The sequence below is a fragment of the Castor canadensis genome, chromosome 16, assembly GCF_047511655.1.
Source record: "Castor canadensis chromosome 16, mCasCan1.hap1v2, whole genome shotgun sequence".
Taxonomy (NCBI): Eukaryota; Metazoa; Chordata; class Mammalia; order Rodentia; family Castoridae; genus Castor; species Castor canadensis.
This window is the reverse complement of record NC_133401.1, coordinates 86,041,376-86,062,080: the sequence shown is the minus strand read 5'-3', so window position 1 is coordinate 86,062,080 and position 20,705 is coordinate 86,041,376. Positions and strand designations below refer to the sequence as shown.

The 20,705-nt window shown below is 52.9% G+C and overlaps 1 long non-coding RNA gene across 1 annotated transcript; it reads right to left on the bottom strand.

Annotated features, from left to right (window-relative positions):
* Nucleotides 1-4,130: 4,130 nt before the first annotated feature.
* On the bottom strand, nt 4,131-18,685 carry LOC109696979 (uncharacterized). Its single transcript, XR_002213361.2, has 3 exons — nt 18,351-18,685; nt 17,781-17,911; nt 4,131-5,329 (listed from the first exon to the last, which is right to left on the bottom strand). It is a non-coding gene; the product is annotated as an uncharacterized lncRNA (long non-coding RNA).
* Between the last annotated feature and the right edge of the window lie 2,020 nt (nt 18,686-20,705).

Below are 20,705 nucleotides of genomic sequence, written 5' to 3'. Positions count from 1 at the left end.
CTGAGCTCCTCCCCAGGAACTCAGACTGGGCAGCGGGCCTGGGGAGGTTAAGAGAAGTTCCCTATAAGATGTGTTTATTTTCTTTGGGGATTTGGGTGGAGAACTCAGTGGAAGGGCTGCAGCACCCTCACGTGGGCTTCTTAAAAGAGAGAGTGTGGTGCACCCTCCCTGCGTCCCACTTCCCACAGCAGCCCCTGCCACAGAGCCTCGGCCACCTGCTCTCACAGCTCTTTGCTTCTCTTTCGTCCTTTCTTCCTTCTTTCCCATCTTTCCTTTGCTCCCTTCCTTCTCCTCCCTCTTTCCTCATTTCTGAATCCCTCCCCTCCTTCACTCCACCTTCCTTCCTCTCTGTGTCCTTCTTCATTTCATGTCCTGCTCCCTCCTCTACTTCTCCTTCTCTGCCTCCCTCCTATAGCTTTTCATTCAAGTTCGTTTCCACGAGCCCATTTCTAGTGCCCACCCTGTGTCAGGGCTTGGCTAGCTGGGGGTGAAGGTATGAGTGCAAGTTTATTTCACCAGCACTGACTGAGGTCCCCCACCTACCCACCTACCTGGGGAGAGGAGGACAGGGACAGGACACTGGCACAGGGACAGGATAGCACAGTGGAGATCAGGAAAGAGGCCTTGGGGAGATGATGTCTGAACAAGGCTTTGAAGGTTGAAGAGGAGTTCACTAGGTAAACAAAAGGGGAGTGAGCCCCTCAGGAGAGGAGCAGAGGGTGCTGTGGTACAGGGAGTAACAAACCACGGTCACACAGGGGAACCTGGCCTGCACTCATGGCCTCTAAGGATGGGACACACAATGTAGTTACTTGAGGGCTCTAAAAGTGGTTGGGGATGGAGAAAACGGAGACCAGGGTTAACTGAGAGGGAAGTGGTTATGGAAGACAGCCTGGAGGAGGGACTCATGAAGGGCCTTTAATGACTGTATTTCCTCAGAAAGGGAAAGGTACAGGGTGAAGGAAGGACACACTGGACAGCAGCAGGTTCTCAGATGGCAAACTCCAGGCCAGCTCCCACAGTGGTCATTCTAGATGGTCTGGGTGGGGCCCAGGCATCTGTGTTTTTAAAGCTCCCTGAAACTGTAGTGTGCAAACTGGTGAGAATCACTCGTCAGCTCTAGAGGAAGGGGCAGCCTGGGCAGGGAGGCAGCAGGAAGAGGGGTTTAGGAGAAGGGCCAGGGGAGCTGCACACAGGAAGATGGGGGAGCAGGCTGCCTTAGAAGCTGGGTCTCTATCCTTTCTCAGAATAAAGCTTGGAAACCTGCTGAGCAGAACGCAGGGACAAGGACACAGCACTGATCCAGAGGGGTGACAGGAGACAGGCCTCAGGCTGAGAAGACAGGTGAAATGTCATTCTCTCCCAGTGTGGCTCTCAGAGCACCCTACAAACCATGGAGATCAGGAGGAGGGTGACAAGAGTATGTCTAGCACAGTGCACACCATGCGTCACCTAAGTCCTCAGGAGCTGTATAATATACTTATCACTATCCCTTATCAGTTTAGGGTGCTCTGGATGTGAGAAACAGACCCCCAAAGACTAACAGACTTTGGCTCCTGTAACAAGGAGTCCCCATTTCATGCAACAGTTCAGTGTTGTCACTGAAATTCTTTCATCAGCCCCAGAACACAGAATTTTATTATCTCATCATCTCACAATTGAAGGATGCTCACTTCCAGCTACAACTATGACATCTTTGCACTCATAAATTCAAGGCAAGAAATAAAGGGAAAGAAACTGTTTTGCATAAACATCCAACCTAACTTCCTATTGGTCAGGATTTAGTCACATACTGCCTCCTAAGCCAATGACTGGCTTAGATCAAGTGTGATGCATTTCCAGGGTAAACACCTCATCACCTGGGTGAACCAGGGCTCTGTTCCGTGCAAATGACAACTAGTCAGTGGGCTAAAGTGTCTATCAATCACATTTACAAGTGATGAAATAGAGGCTAAGTGAAATGCCCAAGGTCACTCACACTGTGGGAAGCAGAAGTGGGGTTCAAATCCAAGTCAAGATATTCCATACCAAGGGGTCTTTCCACAGTGCCGTGAAAACAGGTGAGGATGTGCACCCTGACCTATTTTTATGGGCATCCCTGAATTTTCCATTGGCCAGTTACACACTTTCTGCTCTGCCTGGGCTCACCTGGCTACCCCAAGTGTAGATGAGACTCCATGCTCAGTGACCAGAGGGCTCGATCACAGTGGCAGTCAATGGGACCAGGGCTTCCAAATTGCTGTTGGGGTATGCTCAGACACAGCTCTGGGTCTTCAGTGTGTGGCCATTAACAGACAGGTGTCTGTTAAAGGGAATGGCAGCTAGTAAATGTAAGAGAACGAACCAGAACCATTTATAGGCTTAGTCTTATCAATCATTATAAACTTAATGATACCAATGTTGAACGCTTTTTCCAGGTGTGGGCTGGTGGTAGCTATGTTTCTAACCTTAGGTTAACAAAGATTGACATAGGAAGGTCAGAGTCACAGGGTAAGATGGCATAGAACTCCAGTTACCAGATAGCCTCCTCCTAGTTCTGTTTCTGGGGCTTGCAGTCAAGCTGGCCACCAAGACTCTCTGGGCTGCTCCAATGCATCTTCCTTGTTTTACTCACAAACACATTGGAGAAAAAGATGTAATTCTTACCCATTGTTGTTTTCTTTTTAATGGCTAAGATCTGGTGCCGAATAGGTATATGAATGAAGGGACACATGGGTGGAGGGATGGATGGGTAGATGGGTGGGTGGATGGGTGGGTGGATGGATGGGTGGATGGATGTGTGGGTTGATGGATGGATGGGGGGATGGATGGGTGGGTGGGTGGGTGGAGGGATGGGTGGGTGGATGGATGGGTGGATGGATGGATGGATAGATGTGTGGGTTGATGGATGGATGGGGGGATGGGTGGGTGGGTGGGTGGAGGGATGGGTGGGTGGAGGGATGGGTGGGTGGATGGATGGGTGGGTGGATGGGTGGATGGATGGATGGATGGGGGGATGGGGGGATGGGGGGATGGGTGGGTGGGTGGGTGGGTGGGTGGATGGATGGGTGGGTGGATGGGTGGATGGATGGATGGATGGGGGGATGGGGGATGGGGGGATGGATGGGTGGGTGGGTGGGTGGGTGGAGGGATGGGTGGGTGGATGGGTGGGTGGAGGGATGGGTGGGTGGATGGATGGGGGTATGGATGGGTGGGTGGGTGGGTGGGTGGGTGGGTGGATGGGTGGATGGATGGATGGATGGGGGGATGGGGGGATGGGGGGATGGATGGGTGGGTGGGTGGGTGGGTGGATGGATGGGTGGGTGGATGGATGGATGGGTGGGTGGGTGGATGGATGGGGGGATGGGTGGATGGATGGGTGGGTGGATGGGTGGATGGATGGATGGGGGGATGGGGGATGGGGGGATGGATGGGTGGGTGGGTGGGTGGGTGGTGGATGTCTGTCCCCTGGGGAGGGAGTAACATTACAACTCTCCATTCTTATCTGTGACAGGGGAGGAGCTCAGCACAGACCTGTTGAATGAAGACATGAGCTCGTGAAACGTTTCAAGCCTGGGCTTGCATTCGCGGTTTGTACTTGGCTCTGCTCAGACCTTTCTTCCCCTGAATGTCAGATTTCGATGCACATGTACCCTTTCCAGGGATGCCATACCTGATCATCATACCCAAGATTTGCCACCACACCTTCAGCACCTCTGGATCCTTCCTCACAGGTCCTTGTTCCTATCTGCTCCATGTACTGTTCTTAACATGTGATTATTTTATTTGTTTATGGTCTCCCCCAAGCCCTAGGAAACAGGGACTCTTCTGTCTTATTCTCTGCAATATCCCCATTAGAACATCTGCTCGTAGAAGCTCAATCAATATTTTGAATGAACAGATAAGTGAATAGGACTTCCAATCCTTTCTCAGGCTGCCACAGCCATTCTCCAAAGCTGGAGGCTGTCTCTCATCCACCCACGTCCTCCAGCGGCCTCTCACAATACGGACCATCTTAAAAGTCTTCCCAGCCTTGATTCAGTTACGCCACACCACCTTGCCCCCCCACTGACTCCCATTCTCCTCCTGCCCCACAGACCTGCTGCCTCCCCTGGAATGCTAGCTGTGTTTAATTATGGCACAACCACACAATGGAGCACTACACAGCCATTCAAAATGATGGTGAAGAAGAATGTAAATTGACACGGAAAGTCACTCCCAATATATTGACATTACATCACAACATTTTAATAGGTACAGTCAGCCCTCCGTATCCATCTGTGGACTCAACCAACCTCAGATTGAAAATATCCAGGTAAACACTACACATGTACTGAATATGTGCAGGGTTTTTCTCATCATTGTTTCCTAAATAATACGGAGCACCCACTATTTACGTGACATTTACACTTTACTGTGGGCTATAAGCCATCAGAGGAGATTCAAAGTGTAGCGGGGGTTGTTTAAAGTGTATGTGCAAATGCTAAGCCATTTCACATCCTCAGATTTGTGGATTAGGGTATCTGTGGAGGGTTCTAGAACCAGTGCCAGGAAGATGCTGGGGAAGGGCTGTAGCTGGGTTCCAGTTCTGTAAATCTCAGTGTGAAAGCAGGTGTGCAGACACCACAGGAAGTGCTCAGGAGATTACACAAGGACGCAGTAACAAAATGTCCGTGCATTTTCTCTCTTTGTTTCCTTTTGACACTTTTGCTACTTCTACATCCCTTGCAGAGTTTCTGGAGACTTCGGGTTGAACCAGATGAAACTGCTGCTACGACAGATGGAAAAGTCGGGTATCTTCCACTCCTGTGATCGGCTGAAACGAGCCTCGGGGAGTCGTACCATTGAGCCAGGATGGAAGGGTGAGGCATGAGAGAGCCCAGATCTAGCGCTGAGAGAGCCGATGCCACACAGCGGGGAAAGAAAGACGGGGCGGGTGTTCTAAACCCCGCTGCGCCCCATCAGGACACTGTGTCCTGGTCACTGCTGATGGGATTGCTGGTCCCGCAAGCACTGGAGGGGTGGCCGGCTGTGCCTGTGATGTCACGTCCCGGCCTCGGCTCCATCCATCAGTGGTCCGATGTGAGAATCATGGAACCAGGTATGGCCTGAAGAAGTCAGCAGCCTGAGAGCTGCGCCAAGACTTCCCAAAAAAGAAGGGGAGCGGGGAGGAGACGCGGGGAGCAGAAAGGTCACTTGTATGTCCCAAGCCCAAGGTCGGTGCAGAGGAATGGTGAGTATAGACAGTCACTCGCCATAGAAGAACAGCGAGTGTAGACCGTCGCCCTCATGGAAGAAGGATGCCCCATTCAGCCTCGGGAAGACACAGGCGGGTTAGGCATGGACGCATCTGGGGAAAGGACAACAGAGAAGCCGATGTACACAACAGTCTCAGCACAGGCGCACACGGAGCCCGTGCACGTCTACACCTGCAGATAGTGCTACACCTACACTGACCACGGTGTCCTGTGCGTGCGCACCGTGACCAGGTTTCACTCATAGCAGGCACTGTGAAAGAGGAACAATAATAAGTGATAAAATAGAACGACGATAAAAGACATTTAAAGCTTATGAGTCGTTTATTACTAGAGTGTTACAAGAAGGGAGAGAAAGGCTGCAAGGAAAATGACAAGAGCCAGAATTTGGGGGAGAGGGAAGTAAATTCAACCAAAAATGACAAAAAGCTAAAATTTTTGTCAAGGACAAATTAGTTAAGCAACATATAAAGTCAAAAAATAATAGGCAGAAGTTAAAAAGAATAAAAAATCTATTTAAGTTTTTTTTTAAGCAAAGAAGGGATTCAATTTCATTAGAAATCAGAGAAATGCAAATTAAAACAAGTTGTCACTCCTCTGATGCTAAAGCAACAATTTTTTTGGTGGTGTGGGATTTGAACTCAGGGCCTTGCACTTGCCAGAAAGGTACTCTACCACTTGAGACACAACCCCAGCCCTTTTTGCTATGGATATTTTTTAAATCATGTCTCACTCTCATGCCCTAGCCAGCCTAGCTGGCAATCCTCCTATTTATGTTTCTCAAGTCAGTGGGATGACAGCACACATCACTGCTCCCAGCTTATTTAGTTGAGATGGGGTCTCACCAACTATTTGCCTGATCCTCCCAGTCTCTGCATCCTGACTAGGATTACAGGCATGAGGCATTGCGCCCAGCTTCCAAGTGAGGATTTGAAGCTTTGAAAATCTGTAACAGCCATGCACATGAGGACAGAGTTCAGGGCATGCTCAGTGCTTGTTTGTACATACACGTGTGTGTCTATATACTTGCAGGAAATTCACAGGTACCGCAGCAGTTTCTAAGAGCCTCGACACCTTTCACTCACTAGCTTAATTTCTTTGCATCTATCTTAGGAAAGCAGTCTTTTTTGGTTTGGTTTGGGCAGTACTGGGGTTTGAACTCAGGTCTTCATACTGTCCCACTTGAGCCACTCTGCCAGCCCCTGTTCTTGTTGGGTATTTTTGAGATGGGGGGGGTCTCACTTTTTGCCTGGCCTGGCTTCAAACTGTGATCCTCCTGATCTCTGCCTCCTGGGTAGCTAGGCTTACAGGTGTGAGCCACCAGCACCCAGCAGCAGTCTTTTTTTAATAAATAAATGAATAAACTGCATTTATAACAGTTTAAGATTTAAAACAATTAAACCTTCAGAAGCACCAGGATGACTGAGCAGACGCTGTGGCACTCATTGAAATTACACAGGTTTACATCGGTGTGAATGAAGTATTCACACGAAATGCTTCCCACACCACTCAGTGAAGGCAAGTCAGGCACAACCTCGTAAACAGTGAGCAGAACACAAAGACAAGGAAGAACTCACCGGTGAGGTGAGGCTTTTCTCACTCATTAGTCAACACTCCCTTAATACTTTATGGTGAAAAGAAGTAGGTGGACTGAATTTCATTCCGGACCCAAACTATGGGTGCGATACCCTGCAAGTCACAGATAATCAGGCGCAGAGAAGCCGCGCGCTGCCTCCCTCGTCCACTGAGCGCACGAGACGTGGGACGACACACTCAGCAGGTCCACGCGGTGCACAGCCAGAGGCCCGGACGGAAGGAAAAGAAGGCATAGCTGTGCCATTGAACTGACAGAGAAACACAAACACAGCTCACCTGCTCTTAAAAAACCCCAGAAATGGGAAGAGCTGGGTGAAGCAGAAGAGGAAAGGCAGGAAAGAGGAAAGAGGCTGAAATGCCCTCGTCACAAAAGAAATGTCAACATGTTCCCTACCACGGATCCATGGGTCAGCCACGGGTGATGGAGGCCACGGGCCTCAGGAGGAAGAGAAGCAGCTCGTGAAGTTTAAACGTCCACCCTTCCACCCGCTGGCTGGCGCACTCACCCCGTCCTGGAGGCCCAGCCTCCTCCTCTGGGCTGTGGCCGCGCTGAGCACCTGTCCACTCTCACTGTCAGTAAGCGCTCCCTCTCTACCCATGATCAAGGTGACTGGGGACTCTCCTAATTGCTAATACAGCAAGTGTCAAGGGCATTGGGATTTTGTGAATTCCCACTTGTACTTCCCCCACAAGATGATTTTGGATAAGAACCCTGGACACTAGGCCCCAAGTTCAAGTCAACAGCATTCTCCAATGCATGTAACACATTTTCTTCTAGCCATTAGTCATGCATTCAACAACCAGGATGCACCAGGCACCGGGCCCAGCGCTAGAGACCTTGCCAGACAGCAATGGGCCTTGTCCTGCTGGAGTTCAGGGCCTGGTGAGGGGGGAAGACCAAAAAAGGGGTCTTTGCAGCACAGACTAATGCGTGAACCCTAACAAATCCAGCTTCACTGCTCACCATCCTTGTGACTTTGGGCCAGTTTTCTCACCTGCAAAGAGTGGCATGTGACAACTCCTGGTCAGGCTAAAATGGACTAATATGTACCGAGCGTGTTTGGAATGGAGCCTGGCACCCATTGGTGCTCCTTCATTGGTGTTAATGTTCTCGTTGACAGTAGCCTCGGCTTTTGGGTTGTCATGATGCAAAGCACTTGGGGACACAGAACAACAACGAGCCCTAGTCCAGCCTGGAGAGGGGGAGGGTGGGGAACACCTTCTGGAGGAAGTGACCTGAGGAATGACTAGGAGTCCTCTTGGGAAGCAGGATGTGGAAAATATTCTAGGAAGAGAGGAATGTGTGTTCAAGGGCCCGAAGCTGAAGGGAAGTGGATGGGTCCAGACTGGAACGCACAGCGGGAGGGAGGCGGGGAAAGAGAGACGGGTGCTGTCCAGGACAGTGAGCGCAGTCCCTGCAAGGCCTGGGAGCCATGTGGGGAGTTTGGATGTGACCCCAAGGTTCCCAGGACTTTAGGACGGGGAGTCAGGTGGGGAGGACAGAAGAAGAGCTGACAGGAAGCAGAGAGTCAGCAGCCATGATCCATGGGTGAGAAGATGGAGCCCCCACACCAAGGCCTGGGCAATGAGGTGGACACAAGCTGGCAGGTCCCCGAGGTGTGGAGGACACAGACAGGCAAATCCAGCTTCCAGTGGGAGGAGGAGGAAGCAGGGGAGGGAGGCTCCTGGCTTCAGGGACAAGAACTCTGGTTTTAAGATGTTTTTAACATCTCACGTTTCAAGTCTGCATCCATAACAAGATAACGAAGTCTGGGAGGGCCCAGGACTGTTTTCGCGCATCTGTGTGAGTCCTCGGGGCCTCGTTCACAATGGGCACTCCGTGAATGTCTCCTTGACTCTGGCTTCTCCCAGCCACCAGCCGCTGCACTGGCTGAGCCCCTGCCAAGCTCTGTACCACGGAAAACCAAACCACAGTGGGTTTCCAGAAATGTGGAAAACATTCCACAGGAATCCATCGTCCCCATGCTGTCCTGCCCAGGGAGAGGTGGTGGGGAGGGAGCCAGACTGGCGAAGATGGCTTGGGGCTGGAGGTCGTGTCCAGGATGCCACAGTGACCCACCCCACAACACACACACACACACACACACACACACACACACACACACACACACACACGCACACATGCACACGCACACACAGAGACACGCACTACCTCCTCACCATTTCTCCAGCATCTGAGAGGAGGAGTCAGACACCAGGCCAGGCGCTCATCCAATTGTCCCTGTGATTCTCATGGGCTCTGACACCCGGAATGATTGACAGATGAGAGATGAGCCCCAGGGAAGTGAATTTACCTGCCCAAGGTCTCAGAGCCAGTAGGGAGGGATGGGGAATTCAAACCTGGTCTGTGGGTTGAAATCATCTTGCTTTTAATCACCAGTCCAAAAGGCTCTACGGCCTGGAGCCGGTGGCCGTGAGGTCAACTCAACACGCACATATGTTTGGTTTGGACCCAACACTGTTTTAAAAAGTGGGAAACTTCACATAAAAACCCAGGCTTCCGGCTTCTCTTTAGAAACCAGATCTGGCCCCTGTTTCCGCAGGGCCACTGTTGGCTGGGCCAAGGAGCAGCTGCCCCTCCATGAGGCTGTGCCCCTCCCCGCCCCAGCCCATGGATGTCCCCTGCCTGGCTCCTGAAGGCGTCAGAGCATGGGCTGTGCCAGGCTTGGGAGCCCCCTCGGCAGAGAGCCCCATGTCCTAGTCCTAACGTGAGGATTCTCCGTCTCCTTTCTCAGGCTCCTCTACACCCTCCCTGCCCCCTTCCTTGTGGTAAGTTCATGACCTCTAAGTTAGACCTGGGGCCGGTGGCCTCCTCTTCCATGCCTCAGCTTCCCCAGCCCTAAAATGGGGGTTCGAAGAGAACCTCCCCTTCAAGGTTCAAGCCGGGCTTGCTAGACAAGGTGCCACTCTGGGCTCCACAGCCCTGGGGCTGACCCTTTCACAAATCCTGGTGGATTTGAACTCCTACTTCCTTCCGCATTTGTTGCCTTTTTTGTTGTTTTGGGGACTGGGCTTTGAACTCAGGGCTTCACACTTGCAAAGCAAGAGCTGTACTGCTTGGGCCACACCTCCAGTCTATTTTGCTCTGCTCTGGTTATTTTGGTCTCAGAACTATTTGCTGAGGCAGGCCTCAAACCGCAATCCTCCTGATCTCAGCTAGGAGTACAGGCGTGAGGAACTGCTGCCTGGCCTGGCTATCTGTTGTGCACGTGAAGGCAGTGATGGTGTGGGCCACACCCAGGGCTCGCTGTGGATGAAAAGCACCCTCAGTGATGGAGGGTCTGTCCTCGTCCTTTCCTCTCCTCTGTCCATGCTCACTTACCGTGAGATGCCATCCAATCCCAACGTTTCAAACCCCATTCATGCACCAATGACTCCCAGGTGCACACGCCCACCTGAACCTGCCCCCATCTGAGACCACACTTAACTGTGCACACGCATCACACTGGATATCCCGTGGGCACTCAGACACCACCTGTCTGGATGTTAACTCCTGACCTTCCCCCACACCAGCTCCAACCACAGCCTCCTCCACACCAGGTGGGGGGCAGCTCCAAAGCCAGGAAGACACCCTTGTCATCTCTCTCCTCTCACAAACTCAACACTGATGGCTCTTGGCAGCTCTGTTCCCTTTGCCCTGGTCCAAACCACCATCCTCTTCCCTCTGGACACTGAGACAGCTTCCTGACTGGTCCTCACCCTTCCTACACCCTTACCTCCTGACTGACTCTTCTCTTCGTAAGACTCAGGTGATCCTTTAAAAATAAGCCAGAGCATATGTCTCCTCTGCTCCAAACCCTGCCATGGCACCCATCTTTCTCAGCAGCCTTGGGCCTCCCTGACCTTACTGACAGCTCTACCTGTCCCTTATAGTCTCAGTAGCCAGCTGAATCCCCAGCTAGGAAGGGAAAGAGCCAGGACTAAAGCTCAGGTCAGTCTTCACTTCAAGGATTCAAACCTTCTTCTACAACACCCACCTTCCCAGCAAGCCTCATTGCTTTGTCTGTATTGCTGTTTCCTGTCTGCAAAATGCAGCTACTTCCTCTCCCCCAGATTATATCAGCAGGGTGTGGGTCACTTGCTTCCTAAGATGACATTCCACCTCCAGTATTTGATGACTCCAGGTGGGACTTTAACAGGTGCGATCTGTCACTTCTATATCTCTGATGGGTGGCACTTAGTAACCTTGGGATGGGTGAGTAAAAGAATGTGTGGATGGATGGACAATAGACAGACAGATGGATGGATGGATGGATGGATGGGTGGTGGATGGACGGACGGATGGACGGATGGATGGGTGGTGGATGGACGGACGGATGGACGGACGGATGGGTGGTGGATGGACGGACGGATGGATGGATGGATGGGTGGTGGATGGACGGACGGATGGATGGGTGGTGGATGGACGGATGGATGGATGGGCAGTTAAGTGGATAAATGGAGGTAGATGGGTGGAGGGAAGGTAGGAGGAGGGATAAATGGTAGGTAGGTGGGTAGTTGGTTGAAATGATGGATGAATGGATAGATGGATGGCTGCATGAAGGAATAAATAAGAAATATTTAGAAAGCTTGAGTCAAGGAGAAAATACTGCTTGGGGTTGTTTCAGAAGCTCTGACTTTGAGTTTGAGGACTGAGTTAATACCAAGGACTGGAGAACCCACTTACTACCAAATAGTTCTGGAAGACAATGCTGAGCTACAGGTTGTCTGAGAGGCAGGTTGAAAGAGAGGACAGAGCACAGGCGTTAGCATCACACAGACATGGGTTCAAACCTTGTCATCGCAGCTTGTAGCTTCATGACGCTAAGTCCCAGTTTCCCTGGGATCTGGGGGACAGCACGATCCCGTCTTGTGACCATGTGGGAGTACGTGAGCTGCCATATTGTCAATTGTTTGTAAGTGCCTGGCACATGGTCGGTGTGCAGAAACAGTGCAACCATCGTTGCCACAAAAGGCCTCAACCAGAGAGAGGGGCCTCCGCCAGGTCTGGCACCTCAACGTGACTCCCTGTCTTGACCTGGCCTGGCCGGCAGCTTTGATGAGGAGCCACCGGCTCGGCCAGATGCTGGTCTGTATCTGCTGCCTGCCCGGCCCTCGGCTGAGCATCCAGCTGGCCGGGCGCCTTGGAGTACAGGTCGGGCTGGCTGGGCCCCGGCGCGGGCGGGCCTGGCTGCGTCCCTCCCTGAGAGGTTCAGGGGCTCTCCCGGGGGACCACCTGTCCCACCACACTCGTTTTAGGAGGAGAACCTGGCCTCATGAGCTAGAGCCCTAACTTCTCAGGAAACTCTCAGACACCAGGAACTTTCCATCCACATTGCAGGAATTTTGTTCAGAAAGGACGAAAAAAACAACCCTAAAACCCTTCATCCTTTGGCCTCTGGGAGACTATTCCTTTTATGTCAGGAAGTAAAATTTGAGATTCCTTCTCTTTCGCCTAATTGATATCAACATGAAATATTCTGGTGTTGTTTTAATAAGACTTTGGTTTTCCAGCAAGAGTAGGAGGAAAAAAAAAAGAGAGAGAGGGAGAGAAAAGCTCTTCTGGACCAGAATATTTTTAGCGAAAATATTTTGCTTGCATCCTCCCCGCTCCCCCCTTCCCTGTCCTGCCCTGGCTTCAAAGGCACGGCAGTGTTCTGGGGTGCGAGGTGAGCCCACACTCAGCAGCCCTCCTCCCCTGCTGGCCAGCCAGCGCCATGCCAGGAAGAGATTTTTCCCCAGCAGCATCTGCTCCTTGGCAGTCACCCGGCAGTCATGTTGGCAGCCGGGGCTGGCCGGGGTCTGTCATGTGTTTAGGCTGCTGGGTCCTGACTCTCACCCACAGACACGATGTTCTCTCTTCTGGGTGGGGCCACTCCTGTCCTCCCTGCTCACAGGGCGGGGGCTTTGCCCCTTGCCTCTCCATGGGCTCTGACATTGGAGACCCAGCTGGACTCCAGCTCTTGCCAACTTGACTCTGGGCAGGTGGCTTAACCTTTCTGAGTCCTCAGTGTCCTCCAGCAGGAAATAGGAGTCATTACCATGTACATAAACAAATCTGCCTGCGTAATCCTCCCCCTACCTGACTTTCCAACTGACTCTCTTCTCACCACACGTGAAACACCCGAGGGCATGGTATCCTTTGCTGTCTCAGGCCTCCCAAGTCTTTCCAACCCCAGAGCCTTTGCACTTGAGGTGTGCTCTGTCTTGGCCCAACTTCTGAGCAGCTGGTTTCTCCTTCCTCCTCACTCCTCACCCCAAGACCACCTGCTCCGAGAGGGCTTGCCCATCTCAAGCAGCCCCTTCCTGATCTGCAGAGCAGTTTGTTATTCTCCTCCCCTCCACTGCCCTCCATCTCGGGACCTCATCGGCCTGTCCATCATCAGTCCCCAGCACCAGGCACAGAACTTTCCAGACAACTCGTGAATGAATGACAAGTCTCTCCAGTGCACTGTGCAGGCTCCCCAGTTCTCCTGCTAACAGCCTTGCAAGTCAGGGTGGGAGTCCATCCTCTCAGAGCACGAAGGAAGATGGCTAATGTGGGCATGGCCTCCAGCCCAGCACTTCCAGACTGCCCCTGCTGTCACCTCGGGTTCACCCCACCCTGTGAGGCAGCGGTTATTATTGCCGTTCCACAGTGAAGATGCTGAAACACTGAAAGACTGGCCCCCTGTCACACGGTTGGGATGTGACCCACTCTGTCCACCCCTGCTGCTGTCTTTCTTCTCCCCATGACTGGTCCAGGTTAGGGCTGGACCGTGCACGGGGTGAATCTAAAGGTGGCTTCCCCCTCCATCCATCTCATGAACTTAAAACAGCACTGCTGGTGACAGTCATTAAAGCTCAGCCTACAGGTGAGAAAACTGAGGCTGAAGAGGACTAATGACCTCTCTGGACAGGGCAGCTCCCTAAGTGGAAATGGATCCATGGCCAGTGAGATCTTTCAAGTTGGTCCGTTTTCTGTTGTTTCTGCTGAACAAAGCAGACTGGGTAATTCATAAGGACTAGAAGTTTATTTAGCTTCCAGGTCTGGAAGCTGGGAGGTGCAAGAGCACAGCGCTGGCAGCCACCAGCATCTGCTTGGCATCTGGTGAGGGCTTCCTGCTGCATCAGAACATAGCCAAGGGCATCACATGGGGAGGCGAGCAGGCGAGCCAGGGAGCTGCTTTGTAACAAAGCCACTCCCTCAGCAGCCTGTTGGTCCATTAATCTATACTGTGACCCAATCCTTCCCAAAGGACTCACCTCCAAATACCATCAACACATAAATCTGGGGATTAAGTTTCCAAGTCAGGAAATTTGAGGGGCTCATTCAAACCGTTCTAACATCTGTGCCATGTATCACCTACTGCTAATCACATAGAATGAGGATGGGTGGATGGAAGGATGGATGGATAGATAGGTGGATAGGTGGATGGATGGATGAATGGATGGATGGATGGGTAGATGGATGGATAGGTGGATGGATGGATGGATGGATGGATGGACGGACGGATGGGTAGATGGATGGATAGGCGGATAGGTGGATGGATGGATGGATGGACGGATGGGTAGATGGATGGATGGAATGGACGGATGGATGGATGGGCAGACAGATGGGTGGATGGATGGGCAGAGGGATGGATAAGTGGATGAATGGATGGATGGATGGATAGATGGAAAGATTGGCAGATGGGTGAATGGATAGATGGATGAATGGACAGGTGGGGAAGGATGGACAGATGGATGTATGGGCAGAGGTATGGAGGGATGGAGGGATGGATGAATCTCAGGCCCAGAATGTGAATCTTGGTCTCCCTGAATACAAGGACCAAGGTCCTGATTCTGCATTTACTTCCTTTCCCAGGCCCACCCCCACTCCACATGTCTGCATGCCAACTTCAAGGTGTGTGAGCTTTCCTAGGAACTATCTCAATAGTGAAACCAACTATCCCATGTAGGTCTTAATCTCCCCATTCTTGCCATTCACAGAAGGAACCAGGACCGGAAATGACAACTCCAGCTAATTACATCTGCTTCTCCAGCCACCTTTGGGGTCACCCAACTCGATTTCTCCTGGAGACATAAGAATAAGAATGCTGGCGAGCGCCCCTAAGGTTGCAGGAAAACTGAGGCACAGACAGGGAAAAGCATTTGCCAAGCTCACTCCACCTTGGGACCTAGGGTTGAACTCAGTCTGGGCAGGATGGACTTCATATGCTGTTTTGTGCCCAAGCAGGTGGGTCACAGTTTCCTCTTATATGTGACATGCTGTAACCCAGATGTGGCCCTGTGCCTCTGGAACGGCCAGCCTCTGGCTTCATGGGTGACCCAGTAAGCTCCCTAGACACAATTAAACATCTAGAACTGTTTTCTAGGACAGGGAACAAACACTACGCCTTAGGTCAAGCAAGGGTCCCCTGGGCTGCCCATTCCTTGCCTTGGCATTCGGACAACCTTGCCATCTGCCTGCTTAAGGTCATAGCCATGCTGCAATGCACTTCTCTGCTCTATAACCGATGCCCTGCCCTAGTTTACCCCTCATGGAGTCTCACTCCTCCTGTACAGCCCACCGGTGAGCTCTTACCCGGTGCCTTCTACAGCTCTGTCCCAGCCTTGGGTTCCATGATGGCCTCCCTGTCTCCCACATCAGTTTGTGAGCTCCATGCAACAGAGACCTTGTCAAACATCTCAACATTCTCCCTTTCCCTGGTCAGTCCCAAGACCTGGCACATTTGGGAGCTGGTCACTGCTGCCTCTGTGAAGGCTTCTTCTCTCCTGCATGGTGGGATCAGCATTGAGAGGGGACTCATTTTGAAATGCTCTTGCACACCTGAGCCTCCGTGATGCAGAAGAGTGCAGGACTTTGGCAGCTTGTTCAGATCCTGCTGGGGGACTGAGCATGGAGCACTGGGTTACGCAAATGTCAATCTTCTCTCTGTGATCCCTGACATCTGTGTGGTACACAAACGAGTACATCACCTGCCCCCAACACCAGCCTCTGGTTCTTGCAGGAAAAATGTGGCTCTCTGCCTCTGAGCTGCCCACACTTGCAGTGCCCCACCCCTGTTCCCTAAAGTGAAGATGCACCTGCGTTACAGGTTTGAAGCTGAAGAGACCTGGGGTAGAATTCCAGTCTGCCTCCTCTCAGAGTGGAAAGTGGACCCGTCACCGGGTGTCAATGCACAACGCTTAGCTGGTTTGAACTTAAACGTGTCGGGGCAGAGGGGTGCAGGGCTTCTGGAAAGTCTGCCCCACCCCCTGCCTTGTTCACCAGACCTGCTTTTGCAGGGCAGGTGGGTCTGGGAAGCTGGTGAACCATGGAGCCATTGACCTCCCTTTTCCCTAGCCTTTTCTTCCCCTGTCTTCTCTCTCTCCTTCTCCTTCCTTTCCCTCCCTTCCCTTGCCTTCCACTCCTTTTCCCTGCCTTCTCTCCCCTTCCTTTCTCTTCCTTTCCCTTCCCTTCCCCATCCCTCCCCTTCCCTCCAGCCCTGCCAGCAGCCGCCCACTGTAGCCAGCTGTGTGGCAGACATTCCTAGGCCTGCTCATTGATATTCAGGAATGGAACTTGAGCTGCTCTGGTGCCTGGAGGAGCAGGCAGGCTCAGGCCCTCTGCCATACCAGGAGCGCCTAACCATCCTCGCCAACCAGAAAGAGCATCCCAGGCCACAGACACCAGTAGTGGGAGGACGACTGGGGAAACTGAGGCCTGAAACTCAGGTACTCCAGGTCTTGGAGACGCGGTGGCTGAGGTCTCCTGCACTGTGTTCAGTCTCTGGAACCCTGTGAGCCTCAGAGCTTCCGTCCCTCCAGGGGCTTCCGAGCCCTTCCCAGCCCCATACTGCTCTCTGGAAGGAGGCCCTGTCCAGGCCGCCTGCCTGCCCAGGAAGGGGGCTGGGTCCCAGCCTTCCCACATGGTCTCAGCAGGAAGAGAGACTCCTCCCCCTGTCCCATTTGCCAAGCCCCCACCTCACACCTCTGGGTTTTTGCAGATGGGCTTGTTTTTCCTTGGGATGTGAAAGAGCCGGTCATTGCAGGGCCTCCTCCGGTCCAGGCAGCTGGCTGGCCAGCCACAAATCTCCAGCTCCTGAGAAGGCCCCTGACCCAGGAGGCACGGGGTGGGGAGGAGATGACACCAGCTGGGATGGCCCGTGGGGGCCCAGCTCCAATGACTCAGGCTTCCACCCAGGAGGTGACAAAGAGGTGACAGAATTCCCTTCCACCCTTCTTTGGCGCTATTACTCACACCTGCAGGCCTGAGCAGAACCCTGCTGGGTCCAAGTGTCCACTGGAAGAACACACAGCAAGGCCTCAGGTCCCTGAGGGCATCATTGCACAAACATGACCGGCCCCTTCCCACCTCCTCTCCTCAGGACCACATGGTCCCCTGCAGAGGCTCCACAACCAGCATGCTCCCTCACACAGCTCCCTCCTCCATCCGTCTACCCCCCCACCTCAAGTAGCCCCATCCCTCATCCCACAGCCTCTTGGCCACTCCTTAGCTGAGGACTCCATTGCTGTGGGTCACTTTGATACCCTCCCAGAACATCCCACTCCACATTGCTGTCGTAGCACAAACTGTTCTACCTCCACCATTAGGAATTGAAAAGTGAGCTGAACATGGTGGTGCACACCTGTAATGCCAGCACTAAGGAGGCAGAAGTAGGAGGTCACAAGTTCAAGGTCAGCCAGGGCTACAGAGCAAGACCCTGCCTCAAAAATAATAATTCAAACTTTCTACAAGTGCAGCCTTGGGCTTTGTGGGTCACACCCCACACCCAAAGGTTCTCAAGTTCCTCACTGCCAATGTCCCAGAATCCCCGTCTCCATCCCATGGCCACCACTGTCTTCTCTACCTATTCCCCCTTCATGCTCGCCCTGCCTCCCTCACCCTCACCCTCACCCAGCTGAGCCACCGCCTCTGCCTCTGCTCCCGTCCCCAGACAGCCGAGCTTGGCTGAAGGAACTCACCCAGGTGGACATCTGCTCTCTGGATCCATGGCCTCCTCAGATGGCAGCTCTCCAGCCAGCCAGCTTCCCTTGCTCCATGACGCCACTCTCCTCAGCAAGAGTGGTCTCCTTCCCCTCCAATGTGGCTTTGTCTGGGTTTTCACAAAGACGATGGGGACATTTGAATGGGTGGGGACGTCCCGACATCTCCTCCTTCATAGACATGGTAACCCAGCCTGGGCTCCCCAGCCCCTCCCTCCTGAACCTCCATTCCCTCCTTCTCTGCTGGATCTCCCCACTTAGCATTTCTTAAAAGTCTGGTGCCCCCATCTTAAGACAAAAAGGAAAACATCTTGGCCTTCATTCTGCTTTTCAACTGAATTTCTCAGAATTGTCTGCTCATTCCCTCCTCACCCGCTTTTGTTCTCCAACCCATCCCAGTCAAACTTCCAACCCCAGACCTGCTCCCATGGAGTCCCTCCAATCATGGCTGTGTCGCCAAATCCAGAGGCCTGGTCAGTCACCAGCGAATATGGCATCCATACAGCATTGGCAGCCACCTTTCCCTGCTTCCCCAAACCTTCCCCTCACCTGCCTGGATTTCTCCTTCAGTCTCTCCTGGGGTCAGGGGAGCCGAGATCCCAGTTTGCCCAGGACTAAGGTGCAGCTGGCCTTCCTGTTGGGATGTCACCTTCTTGGTGCGTAGTGAGACCCGGTGCTTGGTCTCTGGCTCTGCAGTTCTGCTCAAATGCTATCTTCCACCTCTGCGGATTTGCACAGAGCCTGCTCTGCTGGGTAGGCCTGAGCCCGGCTGCTTCGTCTGCACCCGGGATGGCATCCTCTCCTGCTGTTCTCTGAACTCCTCCAGGGACAGTCACATGTCAGTCCACTCCGTGTCCCTGCTGACTGGTGGCCTCACAAGATCCTGTACTGAGTTAGTTATAATAGCAGCTAACAGGAACTGAATGCCTGCCCTGTGCTGGGCACCACACCAAGTGCCTCACAAGAGGTCACCCGTCAAGGTCTCCCAACAGTACCACAAAGGCCATTTTAGAGGAGAGGAAACCGAGGCCACAGAGGAGCAGGAACTGGCCCAGGACCTCGTGACAAGGAAACATAGAGCCAGGATGGCAGCCCAGGCCCCCTGGCTCTGTGGCCACTGAGCCCAACCTCTGCAGTACAAGGCTTCATGTGGGAAGGCAGGACCCATGACTTGTGGGCCGAGTGAAATGAAACTGAGTTCATTTCTCCCCCCCCTGGCAGAAGCAGAGATCCTACAGTTCAACCAGCCTCCTTCTGTTCTTAGGACTGCAGCCAGAGGCACCATCTGCCAGGCACTGGAGAAGCATGCAGGGCAGGGTTGCAACTCAGCTCGGCGGGAGCGGGCTCCCTGCTTCCTCGTGAGCTCTTGGACCTCACCGCAGAGTCTTATTCCCCAGCTCAGTCTTCTCGGCTTTAGAATGGGGATGGAAACAGCAAAGGCCAAGGAGACAAAATGCACAAAGCCCAGGACACACACTGGCACCGAGCAGATGAGCAGCAAGCGTTTACGGAGCATGGACAAGTACAAGGCCCCGAGCAGGATGGGGGACCCGGAACTGGAAATCAGACCGGGCAAGGGACAGGGAGCATGGGCGGTTGTGGGGAAAACCACCTCCTGGGAGGTGATGGAGTTGCTGAGCTGTGTCTAAGGCCAGCTTGTCCTTGGGGTGAGAGGGAAGCAGTGGTGCCATTTGCCCTTACACCTCTGTGCCTTTGCCACGCTAGTCCCTCTGCCCCCTTCCCTCACTCTTGACTAACTAGAAAACTCCTACTCAACCTATAACACCCAGCCCTAACATCCCCCCACCCCTGAAGTTACCTCTGATTCACACTGGACCGATTCTTCTTGCTCTTGGCCATCCCAGGCATTTTCTAGAGTCCTTTCTTCACTCACAGAGTCAATCAATCAATAAATATATATTTGCTGAATACCTATGTCCCTATTCTGGGTATTGAGGTTACAAATAATAATGCTAATATCTATTGAGTCCTTGCTACGAACCAGGCAGTTTTAAAAGCTTTACATATGGTCTTCACAACAATCCTACAAGAAAAGAACCATGCCTGTCTCCATTTTGCAGAGGGTACACTGAGGCACAGAGAGGTTAAGGCACTTACCCAGGTCTCACAACTGGCAGATAAAGAAGCCAGGGTGGCTGCCTGTGCTCCTGCCCACTGCTGCACTGCCTCTCCCATGACTGGATAAGTCACAGCTCCACACTGGAATCTTTCTCTGGCATGTCCACTACTTCCTTCTAGGTGACCCACCAATTTGGCTTGCCAGAGACTGGGGAGCTTCCCAGGACGAGATGTTTAGTGCTAAATTCAGGAGATTCCTGGGCAAAATGGGACAAGCTGGCCACCCTGAGCCCCTTGGGAACATCATGGGATCGAGTCACACGTACATCTCTCTAATTCTACACCCACCCTTCCAAGCAGCCCCTGAAAGAAGAAGAGCAGTTAGGTCCAAGTAGGATCCCGCTGAAGGTGGGGACCCCCACACACACACCCGCGGCTGTTATTTGCAGGCATCCCAGTGCCCAAGCCTGCAATGCTGGTGGAGACGGGGATGAGGAAGGGCCAGTCAGAGGCCTGTGGGCCAGGAAGGCCACCTCAGAGCAGGGGCTGAACTCCCCTCATTCCAGAGCCAGCCCAGTCACCAGCACAGGGCATGATTCCTACCTGGCCCAGTCCCCTTCCTTGGACCTCTTCGCCCCCTCCATAGAGGCAGAAAGCTGGCTGGATGACTTTGCCTGGTGCAGCCAAGACAGGGGAGGACTCAGGCCTATCCTGTCCCCGGTGCTGGCCGTCCCTGCCTGGGACCACGGAGAGAAAGGTCATCTGAACTAGCTAAAATATCTCCCCTCTGCCTTCTCCTCCTTCTCTGCAGCCTGTCCTCTCTAG